This window comes from Bidens hawaiensis, unplaced genomic scaffold (genome assembly GCF_021521415.1).
Source record: "Bidens hawaiensis isolate Kalapana, Puna unplaced genomic scaffold, B.hawaiensis_p1.1 tig00029276_1, whole genome shotgun sequence".
Lineage (NCBI taxonomy): Eukaryota > Viridiplantae > Streptophyta > Magnoliopsida > Asterales > Asteraceae > Bidens > Bidens hawaiensis.
In genome coordinates this window covers 36,297-52,798 of record NW_027494822.1, presented here as the reverse complement: position 1 = coordinate 52,798, position 16,502 = coordinate 36,297, and the positions used below count along the sequence as shown (strand labels likewise).

Here is a 16,502-nt window from a genome sequence, read left to right as displayed (position 1 = left end):
TGGATGTTTATAATAACATTACTTCTAGAGATGATGGAAAATATATAAAGCATATATATACGTTTAAAAAGCCCATGCCATTGTACAAATCGAAAGGACCATCTTACACAAAAGTTGCTTAATTTTATTCTTCGTGGAACACATAAGAATAAAATATTAAAATAAAAACTATAACATATTCTAATAGAATTGAAACATATTATTTTAAGACACGTTTAACTATGAAAATAAAATGAATTAAAATTCATATAACCATTAACTTCATCACTCGAACACAAGACCTAAGGGGGTGTTTGGTAGAGGGATTTGATTGGGGAGAAATGGAATTAGAAATATTTCTTTTGTTTGTTTTCCACTTTTCATTTCTATTTCTCTAAAACTAGAGAATTCCATTTCTCTTTAAAACAAAGAGAAATCCATTTCTCAGCAGCCTCCTCATAGCATGTCACCACCTCGTCTCCGGCCACCACCCCGTCTCCGGCCGCCACCTCGTCTCCAAGTCTGCAACCGCCACCTCGTCTCCAAGTCTGCAACCACCACCCCGTCTCCGCCGTTCGCAGTGGTGAACACAGAGATGGTAACCGGTTGTAGGTTGCAGGTGGTACGGGTGAACGGAGATTAGGGTTTCAAGTGGTGGTTCGTGGTAGGTTAGGGTTTTCAGATGGTCGGGTGATTGTGGTCGCAGGTGGGTGACAGTGGTGGTGGAAATCGGCGGTGGTCGCAGGTGGCTTCTGATTATCATCATCATCATCGCCACCACAACCACCACCACAAAATCTCCAAAGAGGCAGTGATGACAGATCTGAGCTTCCTTTTTCTATATCTTATGTTCCAAAAATTTGAATCTTTTTAATTTCTTGTGTACTGTGGTTGAAGAAGGGGATTTGGTGGCGGCAGCCGGTGGTGGTGGGCTGTGGTTGAAGAAAGGGCTGTGGTGGTGGTGCTGGTGGTGTGGGGCTGTGGTGGTGGTGCTGGTGGTGGTGGGGCTGTGGTGGTGGGGCTGCGGTGGTGAGTGGTGTCAGGTTGGGTGGAGGTGGGGTTGGGTATGGTAGAGTTCTCTGTTTATTTTCTCGTGTACCAAACAAGAGAAATGATTCTCATTCTCCATACCAATTCTCTTTCTCTACAATTCCATTTCCATTTCTATTTTCTCTCATTTTCTATTCTCTGTACCAAACACCCCCTAAGTGTTTTAAAAAAGTTTTCTCTCTATCGCAGTGTTAATGGACCATCAACCGGATTTTTGGCTAGAGAAGTTAATACTTAGAGCATTCACATCTCATTCCATATATTTTCCCTATAATTTAGCTAAAAACCACCATTTCATAAATTTATATATCTTTTTTCAAAATTCTTTCACATTCTATTCCTTATTCATGTCCATAAATTAATTCTTTATTATTTTTTTCTCTTTTGTCTTATTATACAGTAAATGGTGATTGGGAGATATGTAATATATTATATGGTATGGATCAAAAACGAGTCTCTATATTTAAGGATTTACTTTAGTTGCCATATAACTCATCCATATAATATGGAATGAATTGAAGAGGTGATTTTGATGGTTTTCTTAAAATTTACCTTAAATTATATGAGTTTGACAATTTTAAAGAATAAGTTGAGAATGCTCTTACATGACACAAATGAAACATAAGTCTTGTTTGGTAAGGGTAGGGGTATGTAGGCTTTTGAGGTGGTAGGGGTTGGGTATTGCCAATAATGTCTTTGTCCATCATTTCAAACCTATTTTATTGCTCAACAAATTTATTTATGGTTGTTTTTACTATGTAAACAAATATACATTTATATTTTTGCATATTATTATTATTACTATATTATTATTATTATTATTATCTTACAATACTAATAAAAGAAAATGTTGAAACTTAGGTGTCAAGCCTATATTTCTTATAATTCTTAATCTCTCATCTCATTTATTCTAGCTATTCATGGGTCATGGGTCAAAATCATTTTGTCAAGTGGGTTATAACATAGTGTGGATTTTATTCATTATTGAATTGTGTTTCATTTTGATACATGAGGTTTGATCAATTACGCAACTTTAATTTCTTCCATTAAAACCATGCTATTTTAGAACTTTTTGTAAACCATCCGTTTATTTTTTCTATTAAATCTACATCAAATTAATTGTATTTTAAGAATCACAATTGAAATAACAGATATAATTTATTTTTATTATTTCAAATCCCGTGTAATACACGGGTTCAAAAGCTAGTTATTATTATATACGAACAAGCAAGTGACAACTAATATTATTTGTCAACAAAGGTTATCCTCTTATTTTATGTAATCATGTGGTATCATTTAAGAGATAATTGACCACACTAGTGTTCTAAATTTTGGCGGTTACAATACCGAACCGAATAAATTAAATTCTTTTGTTGGGTAGGATAGCGATCACGTTTAAAAATTACTCTTGACAAATTTATCCTCGAGACTTGAATCCCTGAGCATCCCTGAAAGGAAATCGTTTGGAAAAACCTCTCTAACCACCTCATTTTTAACTGATTAAAAGATGACGATAGTTTTATATAAAATTTAGGTAGCTTGGGTTAGCGAATTCTTTATATATAATACCTCTTATAAAAACCAATAAAATTCAAAAAGTATAAATTATGTATTTATGTTTTCTTTTCTACTTCTTAAGAAGACAGGTGACTTGCTAATTGTCATAGGACCATGGCAATGTTTGTGTATCAAACATTCTAACGGTACTTGTGTTTGGTTTAGTACGAGTCATGGACTCATGTCTCATTTAATAGTATCCAATGCACTCCACATGGCATGATCCTTAAGTTCTTCCAAAAAATTATATTGGATTATTTCAATGTTTGTAACATAGTTTTCACCCTTGCGAACAACTCCGACAACTTATGATCGCCTCTTCAGCAGTTCAACCACGATAACAATCACATACAAACAATTCAACCACGCATGTGCAAGTGTTTATCAATTCACACCATATAATCTTAATTAAAACCCTCAGCTCGACACCATTCCAGTCTAAGACCTAAAAACCATTCATACAAAATAAAATTAAACACAAATGAAAACATACACAAAGTGATTTTAAAAAATGAAAATCTCACTAACCAAGTTTTCTAAATAACCTACAAAAATCACTCAAAATTTTTTATAAGTCAAATTTCATTAGGTGTTCCAATGTGTTTAATCTTTTTTTAATAAATTATTCTTTTTATAAGTGACCTAATTAGTGGAACGCATCACGTATATGAATCTTAGATTCTTAGTTACTATTTAGTAAGTATTTTTTTTTTTTTTTGGTTCTCAGTACGTTAACATGAACATTCATGAAACTTGCTTATTATTTAAGAATTTTTTTTTCACCATCACCTTCAAAAATTAAAAAAAATAATCACTAAATAATAATCAAAATTTATGTTTATTCATTTAGGTCAGTTAAGTAAAAAAGGCATAGGAAGTTGAGTAATTTAGAATAATACTTAAAAAAAAGTAATAACGTTTAAAAACTTAGCTCTTCTGAAAATATTGCATTGAGGGTAAAATAAAGTGTGACTGTTGGACCTAACGTTACCAATTTCTTTTTTCCTTATTAGTTACTTTTACTTGATACCTAACAAATTTAATATATTCGATATTATTAATTTTTATCCGAAAACGTTTATAAATGTTTGTTTAAATATTTATTCAATATTCAACAATTTCGTTAACTTTATCCAAGATCAAACTCTATATTTTATTGGCGATGGTTGATAAAAAAAACAAGCTTTTATCATTGTATTGGTCTAAATATAGTAAAAGATAAAAATTGTTGACAAAAATCTTTTAAGGATCAAACTAACAAAATAGAAAATGTTGATTTTGTCTACATTAACTCTTCTTCTAAGGAAATAAATACGTGTGTATATTAACAAGATATTTGATATAAAATGTAATTTAATTTCCAACACAGACAAAATGGGGTGTAAAATATTTGATACCAAATTAGGTTATCTTTTAATCTTTTGCAATTAGAGCATACAATACGTAGTGGAGTCCGTGGGGAGCCCGCGAATGGGTGGGAAAAAATAACGGGGCTGGTCGGGAATACTGTCCCTTGGTTTGTTCCAGGCATTTTTTTTATCACGGAATCCAGGATGTACAAGCTGGTATCTCCCGGTTTCAATTTTAAATTGTTTTGGGTTTTGAGAAGAAACAGAATCCGAGATGACTTTTGTCTCCCTTTCTATTTTAACATTTTTTTTATTATGTATACCGCTATAAAAATGCATTACAATAACAATGCTTTATACAAAAACCAGTAGATAATTTATATTTAAAAAAAAGTGATGATAGGATGAGATGGATAGAGCTATCATCAATAGAAGAAGTATAAAAGGACTTTTGAGTTAAGAGAGTAGATGAGGGCATGCTCTAAACATGACTTACTGTCATCTTTCGTCAATGCTGCTATCACATTTATGCCCCACGATCCACGCATGATTATACATTTATACTGCCCTTCCCATTATTCCAATCCATTTTCTATATTCAAAAATTCCCAAAATGCCCTCCTTATTATATAACCAAACATGCACTTAGGATATAAATTTATCAAAGTGTGCTAACTGCTAACACATCAAATATTTATCGAATTCGGCTAGAAAGAGTCGATTACAACTTCTTTCAACACGAGAAAACTAAAAGATGACAACTGAACCAACAGAATCGTTCACGTGACAACTCTTTCGGAGTGTAGTGTTAATACTTCAAGTTTATATCTTCATGTCACATTGTCATGGCCGACAAAATTCTCTCAACTATGTTGTACAAAAACACAATTACATAATTCAATTCCTTGTTTTGATAATTTACTCCAAACATAAACACAAAATGAAAATCGGCCCACAAGAAAAGGGCTCTTTTGTCAATGTTTTATTTTGCATTAGGGACCACTGTCATCATCATCCTTCTTCTTTCCCAATATCCCCAATCCAATTTACACCTAACATGTTACTATGTTAGAAAAACATTAAATGTATAGAACATGCATATACATATATAAAATTATAAATTACTACATAAATAAGAAAATCTAAATAGTTTTAAATAATATTTTTGTAAAATTTCTAATTGTTAAGTATGTAACATAAACATACGTATCCTAGACACATAAATAACCATTTATAATTATTTTTATTGAGCATGTAACATGTGCATTTCTATGTTAAACAACAGATATATAAAACAAAAGAACACAAGGAGTCAAAAACATTAAAACAAATAACATAAATAGACAAGGTGTCATTCACAATCTTTAATTTGTACCAATGTAAATTATGAAATCTCCTTTGATCTATAAGTAAATGCATATTTTCCAAATATTCTGATAACAATAAAGGAATAAAATCACCAACACAAAACTTTAGAAATGAAATAAATTAAAGATTTATTTACCATATTATGGGTGCTAGTCCTTGCTATATAAATCAAGAAACCAAAGAAACATAAAATACAAAAACTCAATCTCTCTTCCCATGGCAACCATTAATGTCTTCTTCATCCTCTTCACTCTCACTCTTTCATCCACCATCCATGCAAGAGAAAGCCAATTCTTTGACAAATTCTCAAACAATATCCCTAAAGAATCACAACCCTTAAACACCAATGAACAACAACAAGAACAACAGCCAGAGTTTATACCACAAACCCAAGATTCCGGTTCTTACGGCCTCTACGGCCAACTTCCACCCTCCACCACCACCACCACCACCACCACCAACAACAACAAAAAGCTCCCGTCTTACTGACCGGAAAACTACAACCCGGTTGCATACACCACCCCCATTCATAACAGCACTCAAGACATCCCTAATGAATTTAAGGAACCACAAACATACCAATACTATGGTCAAAGCAAATTGTACAACTCCGAGGTAAGGTTTTGCATGGTTCGGTTTGATTCGGTTTTTGGCTAACCAGAACCAAAAATTTGGTTTATGAATATTTCAAACCATTCGGTTTTGGTTCGGGTGCGGTTCGGTTTTGCCATTTGAGGGCAAAACAAAAAATATGTCCAAAATAGTGAATTTCATTCTATATATTTTTCATTTAATAATTAATTGATTATTATATATTTGGACGAAATTTTTTGAGTTTCATATTTATTAAATTTCAATAATTACGGAAACTAATAAATAAATAATCTTTATTTTCGGTCAGGTTTTTATGGTTTTTATTAAATGCAAAATCAAAACCGATTGCTAGTTCTTTTTTTACAAAAAACAAAAGGCAAATCGTCAGTGTTTGTTTCGGTTTAATTTTTTCTCTTTGGGTTTTTTTGTTATCTTGATTTAGATAAGTTTTTCATTTGTATGCGCACTTTACTCATAGGAAACAAAAGAGGATAATGTGTACAACTCTGAGAAGCAAGGGTTTGATGATGCAAAGTTTATGGAGACGGAAGATGTTGGCAATAAGTACAACTCCGAGAAGCAGGTGGAGAATGAAAGGTACAACTCGCAGATGCAGTTTGGTACACGTAACAATGTGAACATGTACAACCCCGAGAAGCAAGGAATGAGTGATACGAGGTTCTTGGAGAATGGGAAGTACTTTTACGATGTTAATATGGAAAATAATAATTATAATGCAAACATGAATGGAAGGGGATTTAATTCCAAAAATGAGTACGACACACAAGGGTATTTTGGGAATGATGAGAAGTACTCGTATGATAGGTTCAATTCCAATGGAATGTATCAAAGAGGAGAAGATCAGTTCAATCCTTGAGGGTATTTTCGTCTTCTCCATTCGTTTCTAAGTTTATATGGTGTTTTAAAATTGTTATGAACTTATGATTCTTAATTATGTTATGTTCTTATTAGGGAAGACAAAGTCAAATCGTTTTGTCTTGTGTAATCATGCATGATCAATTTATGCTTGGAAAGAAAGTGGTATGGATGGGTTTTGAATGTTATACTTTTATGAACAATTCATAAATAAGATTTATGTGTATTTAATGGCTAGATGTGCCAAAATAGAAAGTATAAGTATAAGAGGTATTAAATATCACCCAACTATTGAGAAAAAAAATAGAAAAGACAAACAAAATTATTATGTACCACGTATGGTGATTTCCACTAAACATTTTCATTATGATCAACATGTGACCAATTCATTAATGACCATTTTAAATATCATTGAAAGGAGGGAATTGTACGAATAAAACCCTGTTTTCTTAGGTAATCTAATGATAAAAATGACTCCATACGTTTATGATGGCAAACAACTCTAGGTAATTCCAGCCATCAACTCATGTTCTGAGAAATTCTGCCTCCGAAGGTCCGTTATGAGAACTTAATTATGATCGGATTAAAACTTGATACTTTGCGGCCACTCAAACAACACAATTGTGACTCACACAACACAGTTGTGACCCCAAATTCACATTTTTTCTTAAATGCTTCTCACGTTCTCTCTCATCTATTCCTTTAGAACATATTTTTCCAACACTCGACACCACTTAGGCCTAAAGCCCTTGGTGCAAATCCACAATCATAAATATAGGTTTAAATTAATCACCCAAAATTAATGTAATTTAAACACACATGTGACACTTACAAATCAACCTCACATACCCCCTCCGCCCTTCACGTCGGCCAACTATAAAATGAAAACCGATGAGATTTATCTCTTCCTTCACGCAACACTTAGTTATGTCAATAAATGTGAAAAACCTCCTACTGTCGGGCCGGGAAAAAATATAAGCTCACCTACTACTAAAAGATGTAGTAGACAAAATTTAATTATCGAAAATGAAGGCTCTTTCGGTGATGCATTTAAGAGCATCTTATGGAGAAAGCTTGAACCTTTTAGTCTTGACAAGTTATTAGGGACATGGACCCCGTCTATGGTTTGTACCCTTCTAATGGACCCATAAGTTTGTAATATGAATTCATCGTCAAAATAAAAGTTAAAAAACCATCTCTTACAATAAAACCTCTCACTCATAAAAATAACATTTTATACATAAATAACATTTTATGAAATTTAAAAAACGACCCCCATGAAATTTCAAAACCGGCCATAATAATAATAGATTTACATATTTAAAATTTTAATTATATAATTATATATAAATAATTTAGTACACTAAGTTTGAGTTTAATATAAACAAATTTAAGTCCAAATGTCCAATTTTTAATCCCAAGCGCAAACCTATCAATCAATCTACATTTAACCTATTAAAAAAGGTTATAGTGACGCAAGTAATATGTTGGGTGAATCCAACAATTAAGAGCTTTAATCTTAAAAGAAAATTATTCGAATTTATATATACATTATTTTGCTCACTAACTTCTATTGCGTTGATGTATCCTTTATTGAAGTTAGCTCTCGTAACCACAAGCATTGAAAATGCTTTTCGGCAATGAAGTACATGAAACCCGATTTGCGTAATCAGACGAGAGATGAGAATTTAAAAGATAAGTGTATTTATTTTATTGAGAAAGACTTGCCTCTGAATGTCAGACTAAATGATGTTTTTGATAGATTTCAAAAAATGAAACACGTATGAAACAACTTTAGATATATGGTATTTTAATTATGTACTTCTATTGATTTCATGTATTTTTTTTGTTATATGCAATTTTGTTTGATTATCATTTTTCTATATGACATGACTGGCTGACTTGAACGGCCTATCGCAATCGGAAAAAAATTTCATATACGATAGTCAACTGAATACCGACCCAAAAATGTTTCGACCTCTGTGAGAAAAATTCATGGGCCCGGCATTAGCCAAGACGGTGATGAAAATGGCTATTGTTCCAGAAGCGACCGATTATTGCAGTTAGCCATTAACTTTGACACCAAAATACGTACTTCGGTACTAGACTCGGTAGCTAACAAAGTTCCAAGCCACAGTCGACCTATAGTTTCACTACCAAACTTCAAAAGCACTCCGAACTTGTACCAATACCGTATTGACAAAGTCACAATAATCTTTTGAAAAGTGTGTATTTCACAATCTTTAACTTAATTGTACAAATGTAAATTATGAATTCTCATTTAATCTATAAGTAAATACAGATTTGCCAAATATTCTATATCCTATAAATAATAATAAAATCACCACCATCAAACTTTAAAAGTGAAATAAATTAAAGATTTGCGTTTTATGTTATGGGTGAATCCCTAAAGCCTTGCTATATAAATTAATAACCGAAGTAACATAAAATACAAGAACCAAGCCAAAAACTCAATCTCTCTCTCCCATGGCTACCATTAATGTCTTCTTCATCTTCTTCACTCTCACTCTTTCATTGACCATCCATGCAAGAGAAAGCCAATTCTTTAACAAATTCTCAAACAACATCCCTAAAGAATCACAGCCCTTAAACACCAATGATCAACAACAACCAGAGTTCATCCCACAAACCGAATATTCCGGTTCTTACGGTCTCTACGGCCACCAATCTGGCCAACTTCCACCCTCCACCACCACCACCACCAACAACAACAACAAGCTCCCGTCTTACTTACCGGAAAACTACAACCCGGTTGCATACACCACCCCCATTCATAGCAGCACTCAAGACATCCCTAATGAATTTAAGGAACCACAAACATACCAATACAACTCTCTCGGGTAAGTAGGGGTGTGCACGGTTCAGTTTGAGACGGCTTTGGGCTAAAACTGAGCCAAAAGCAAAAATGTTTGCTTTTTGAAACTGTTCAGTTTTCAATTTTCGGTTTTGCCATTTAAGCTTTAAAATTTAGGGTTGAAAAAAATTTGGCGCATATTAATTACTTTTTGTAATTATCATATATATATATATATATATATATATATATATATATATATTTGAACGGTGACTTTCATAGTGGTTGAATAATCAGCCACAGCTCTCGGAGAGAGCCCCAACCGCCTCACTCGGGCCAAGACTATGCTGTCCTAACCGGGTTTGGCTAGGCGTTCCACGAGAAAATTTCGAGCCCCCTGACAGTTGACAGGAGTTGTCCGCCCATAAGAGCAAGCTCTCTGGGAAGGGACACTCTAATAGAAAACTCGTGTAGCCATCAAGATTCGAACTTGAGAGGCTAGAATATTTTAGTTATCGTTATTAAATTTTTATAATTATTTAAAAATGAAAATAAAAATCTATTTGTTTTGTTTGGTCTTTTATTAAATGCAAAACCATAATTGACTATAAATTCCGTTTTTACTAAACCACAAAACTGTTATAAATATATTAATGTTATGGTTATCAATACCTAATATAGATTTGCTTTCTCTTCAAGTTTTCCTATCCTATATATACATCTCATTGTACCTCTTTGTAAGACACACATATTAATGAAATCTTCATATTTCTCCCTACATGTTCATCTCCTATTGTTTGACTATTAGGCTTGTTTCACAACACGTTATCAGCACGAATTGCTTTTGGAATTGAATCACACATCATAAGGTAAGTCGCATTGTTTAGTTTACATATTGTTGTCCTTTAATCTATATGCATGATCCATATTGTAAGTAATACAATTTTGGATTGTGTTAAAGATATTTTTATTCCACTCCTGCATACCTCAAAGTGATTCATATAATTTTAATTGTGACGGACACCTATTTTATTATACCTAAATCTTTAAAAAGTAATTCACATGGTTTTAGGTTTATATATCTATTTAAATTTCTTATTCTACAAATCAAATTTGTTGTAGTAAAACTTATGATTTTATCCCGTCGTAAGTGGATTGAAGTTTTTGACAATCTATTTTGATCTACAAAGCTACTGTGATCTTTTCTTGATTTATTTATTAGTTTATTTTAGAAAATAAATTAGATTTTTTATTTATGCTTATGGTTTGATCAAACAAAGGAAAAGGAACCGGCTTATTTGGCTATCAAATTTTTAACCGCAACGAGTAGGGATTTAATAATATCAAGTTGTGATATTGGATTATGTTTATTAATATAATACACATTTTTATTTTATTATTTCGGTAAACGAATGACGGTAGTTTTATTATTTGTAAAAAACATTTAAAGAAACTATTTTCGACGAGTTTTACAAATAATAATAATAATAATAATTTGTTAATTATAGCAATAATTATGTATTTATTGACTCTATATGCATGTTGGTATATTGATTTACTGATAAATAATACTGGGATAAATTTTATAGAATAAGATTTTTAGGGTTTGATTTTATATTTTCTTTTATCAATTAATTCTTAGCAATATATTTATTAAAAGAGAAATCAAATCCAGAATACAATTTGAGTATTAATCAATATTATAGCGTAAAATTCTAGAGTCGATTTGAACACAATATCTATATGAATATTTATGTCGTTATACACATACTTTAAAGGTGTATAAGTATGTTGTTTATGATAATTTTCTGTAGCAATTAAAATAAAACATCCTTGAGTGAAAGCTGTAGCAACTTTAATTCTGGTTTAGATATTTGTGTATATTTCAAGTTAAAATGTCAAATATTATAGTTGACTAGCTGTGACCGATGATACTTTATGTTATATATTGTTGTTTATAAGTGATAAAAATGTTATTTCGTAAAGGTTTATTATAACCCTCTTTATATTGCGACATGCATGTTATAACGTTATGTCTTTATGTACACCTTGTAGTGTGCATGTTTTTTTTATATATACATATAGATATGGATACTATTTGATAGAACAACTAAATCAAAGTTGTGTTTTATTATTACTATCATGAAAGAGTATGTTCAAATATGAGACTTTTAAGTGTCACTTTTCCTAAATCTTATTGAATATTATAAAATATAGCATGATAAATCTTTATATGACTCATTCATGTAATTACTTCTCATTACTTGTTATATGAAGAGAAGATTAATTATGAGGAAAAATCGGATAAGACCATTTTTCATTTGTTAAACCTAAAATATGCTCTGAAGTAGCATATCATTAAACCGTATGAAGGGTTTGAAGTGATTTTGTATCTATGTCCGAGAAAATTATGAATAAACCATGAAAAGTGTTTGGTTTGATATCATTTCCCGAAGTGAATGTGAATACGCACTGATTGTTGTGATCATGAACATAATAAAAAAATTGTAACAATGATTATATTAATAATGAGATCGGCTATCGAAATTATAATGTTTTTCATGCTAATAATGAGATCGACCACCACATGTGGCAAAGAGATTGATCATATATGAGAACAAAATCTGGAAATACAAAAGTGAAATCACATGATCGTTTGAAACGATAATACAACGTTCACTCATATTTACAATCTTGTACTAAAGAAGCATGATACATATACGATCATAAACCTGAAGTTTATGGATCTTGATCATCTTATGGCGTGACAGGTTAGACCACACCGAGTCAATGATGTGAAATTTATTGAGGAACCAAAAGATTATTCATAATAAATATACATGTAATATTGCTCTCAAGGGAAATCATTTATTTACCAATTGAAGGGGGCGCGAATCCCTAAATATTATGGAATTGAGAAACGATACACATATGCTCACATGATACCATTTAGTGTTTTTCAAAACCGATGCATCGTCTAAATGGTTATCAAGATCGCAACTCGATGTTTGCATGATCTATGGCTTAGATAATAAGATAGCAAGCATATTATTCCAACTTAGTATATTTACATTTGGTTATAATAATGAATTTTATTCCCAAGTTAATAATGATCATTGGAATAAGTGTTGAACTTTATAACAAGTTATGTTTTTACATAAATTGTTTTGTTAAAGACGATTACTCAACGTCTGTAATTGGTTGCAAATGCAATTATCACGAGAGCAAAGGTTCATGTTTGTATTTGAGTACATATGATTTTACATGTTTTTAAACTAATTCAAATCAAGCCAACAAGTTATGATACTTCCTCCCCATTGCAATTGGTTTTTTGTCAGTAACCAAATATATCTCATCTAATATTTCATATGTGTTATATATTGAAAATAATCCACCGCAAGACACAATGATGAGGCCACAAAGTAAGTTGGGAATTTATGTTGGTATTAAATATATATGATGTAATACTTAGAGCCATTATTGTGATATTTGATTATGGCTCATTGGTCTTCATTTTAGTGAATCGATGTTCCCAACATCAGGGGGAGAAATAAGGCAGTTGGAAAATGAATTTAGTTGGAATGAATTATCATTGATCCTCAAACTAAGTTATATAAACTGAAAATTCAAAGGATAATTCATGTATACAACTTAACGAATCAATTACCAGACAATTCACTGACCAAAATAGAGTGTCTATCTAAGACACATATACCAACTGCTAATGCTCCAATTAAAGTTGTCTAAGAAGGACAAACGCATATTGATAATGAGTCTAATACACGCGTGTAACATGGTAGACCAATCGATTCTAAAGGTAAAATTTCCTCGAAAATTGGAGCAAGTAATAAAGATGGTCAAGTCGATGTACAATAAAAAGGTCTCTTGAAAGAGATTAGACATAATGGTTCTTGAAGAACCTTAGGTACCAGAAAACAAAGAGCTCTCAATAAATTATATTGTATCATGTCTACACAGATATATGGAATCGAAATAAAGTCGACGTCGCTATACTTTTATATAAATGATGATAATGAGGATCAAGATTATAAATCTGACTACGAAAAATGATTGGCCAAAGTGAAAAGACGCAAACAAGGCAGAGTTGAATTCTCTAAATAACGGAAAGTTTGTTGGACCAGCAGTCCGTACAACTAAAGTTGTAAAATGTGTTAGATGTGTTAGATACAAACGGATATTGTATATGAGTTATGAAAATTTATCAAGTGATATAAGGCAAAACTGATGGCACAAGAATTTTTGCAAAGACCCATGATTAATTATGAGGAGACACATTTTCCAGTGGTGGAAGCAATGACTTTCCGATAACTAAACAGTCTGGTAATATAAAGAGAGAATTGATACGCGTCCACTAAATATTGTTATTCAGTTGATACTGAGAGTTTACAAGAAAATCTATGAAGAATTTGAATTATCAAAAATGTAAATTAAGTTCTCGAGAACATAATGATTGTTGTGTATAGAGTCATGTTTGAATACTTTACGATTATTGAATATGTTGAACATAAATGAAACTCCTGAAGAGTTTCCTAAGGTAATTGAATATTTAAAAAATTAATTGATTATTTGCATCAACAAGCATACACATAGAAGAAAATGTACGTGATGAGTACAATATCTCAATAAACAAATAAATCGTACAATATGGATTTTTGATATGTGATACAAAATGGTGTGTTAATGAGCAAATTATGCAACAAAAATCCTGGAAAAGTGAATGCATATGCATCATTTGTCAAGTTGAAAGAAGTCCATGATGGATAGGTAAATGCATGGATTGCTTATTACGTAAATTATTTGGATTGAGCTTGACACAACTCAAGAGATATTTTGATAAAGAGGGAGATAAGTTGGATATAATTAGCCATACTTTTATCAAAATATTACTCTTAAATGGTCATTATAATCACAATTTACAATGATGTACATATCACAAAGAGAAACCTACGAGCTTTTATAGAGAAATTTTTTTTTGAAAGACCTTGACATAGTGTGATTATTGTTCGACTTATAGTTCGAGTATATGTGTAATTATATGCTTATAAATCCATCAAAGTGCATCTAGAAAATGCAGAGACATTTTACCATGGACAAATTTAATCATTTTAGCATATTAAAGGATGTCTAAAAATGACTCTATATCATTGTCTATCATAATATGAAACATTATTGGTTCGAAAATACCATAATTAAATGCAATGCGCATTATGTCATACTACTAGGTATATATGATTATTATTTTCTATATTTATATTTATCGGCATGTGTCCTGCTAGGAAACATCAGAATGGGTTAAAACACATATTTCAGGTAAGAAAGATATGTATTTATATTTTACTAACCCATCAAAACAAGTTTGGTTAGTCTTGTTGATGCAGAGAAACACAAAATGATCATAATGTTTACCAGATGAAGCAATAGAAGTTTTCACGTGAAGATCATACAACATTATTCAAGGATATAATATTTACCAAATTGTCGGATTTGTTTCTTTTTTTTCCAGTTTTTATGTATTTAGATATGTTTTTTTCATTTTCATGCACAGGAAACAAATGGCGGCAATATGTACAACTCTGAGAAGCAAGGGTTTGACGACGCAAGGTTTATGGAGACGGAAAATGGTGGCAATACGTACAACTCTGAGAAGCAAGGGCTTGATGATGCAAGGTTTATGGAGACGGAAGATGTTGGCAATAAGTACAACTCCGAGAAGCAGGTGGAGAATGGAAGGTACAACTCGCAGATGCAGTTTGGTACACGTAACAATGGAAACATGTACAACCCCGAGAAGCAGGGAATGAGTGATACGAGGTTCTTGTAGAATAGGAAGTACTTTACGATGTTAATATGGAAACTAATAATTATAATTCAAATGTGAATGGAAGGGGATTTAATTCCAGAAATGAGTACGACACACAAGGGTATTTTGGGAATGATAAGTACTCGTATGACAATGCAAACGTGAATGAAAGGAGATTTAATTCCAAAAATGAGTACGACACACAAGGGTATTTTGGGAATAATGAGAAGTACTAATATGATAGGTTCAATTTCAGTGGGGGGTATCAAAACGAAGAAGATCAGTTCAATCCTTGAGGGTATTTTCATCTTTTTACTCAGTTCTAAGTTTATATGGTGTTTTTAAAGGTGTTATGATTATTAATTACGTTATGTTCTTATTTAGGGAAGATAAAGTCAAATCATTTTGTCTTGTGTAATCATGCATGGTCAAATTATGCTTGGAAATAAAGTGGTATGAGATTAAATGTTATACCTTTATGAGCAATTCATAAATAAGATTTTATGTATATTTAATGGTTTGATTGGCCAATATAGATAAGTATAATTGTAAAACGTATTAAATATCACACACTAGTATTGCCAAAAAAGAAAAAAAGAAAAGCCAACATACTTATTATGTATAGCATATAGTGATTTCCACTTATGATCAACATGTGACCAATTCAATAATGATCATTTTAAATATATCATTGAAAGGAGGGAGTTAAATTTTATTTTGAGCTACCAATAAATAAAAGCCATGCAATCATCTAGGTAATCCAATTGTAAAATACGACCTCACATATTTTTTCAACACTCGATACCACTTAGGCCTAAAACCCTTGGTACAAATCCACAATCACAATTAATCACCCGAATTTAATGTAAACACTCATGTGACCCTTATAAGTCGGGCTCAGCCCCCCCCCCCCCCCCCCCCCCGGGTCGGCCAACCATAAATTGAAAACAAAAGAGATTTGTTTCTTACTTCACGCAAACACCAAGTCATGTCAACAAAGGTGAAAAATCTCCTACTGCCGGGCCGGGGGAAAAGATAACTTCACCTACTACTAATAGGTGTAGTAGATAAAAAGTTAATTAGAGAAAAGGAA

At 31.9% G+C, this 16,502-nt stretch overlaps 1 long non-coding RNA gene across 2 annotated transcripts; it reads left to right on the top strand.

Moving 5' to 3' along the window:
• Positions 1–5,735: 5,735 nt before the first annotated feature.
• Positions 5,736–15,925, top strand: LOC143578470 (uncharacterized). 2 transcript variants are annotated; one of them, XR_013143268.1, is made up of 3 exons: positions 5,736–5,918; positions 6,376–6,879; positions 15,805–15,925. It is a non-coding gene; the product is annotated as an uncharacterized LOC143578470 (long non-coding RNA). The 2 variants fall into 2 exon arrangements; XR_013143267.1 differs by lacking the exon at positions 15,805–15,925 and having other exon boundaries at positions 6,376–6,999.
• The last annotated feature ends 577 nt before the right edge of the window (positions 15,926–16,502 follow it).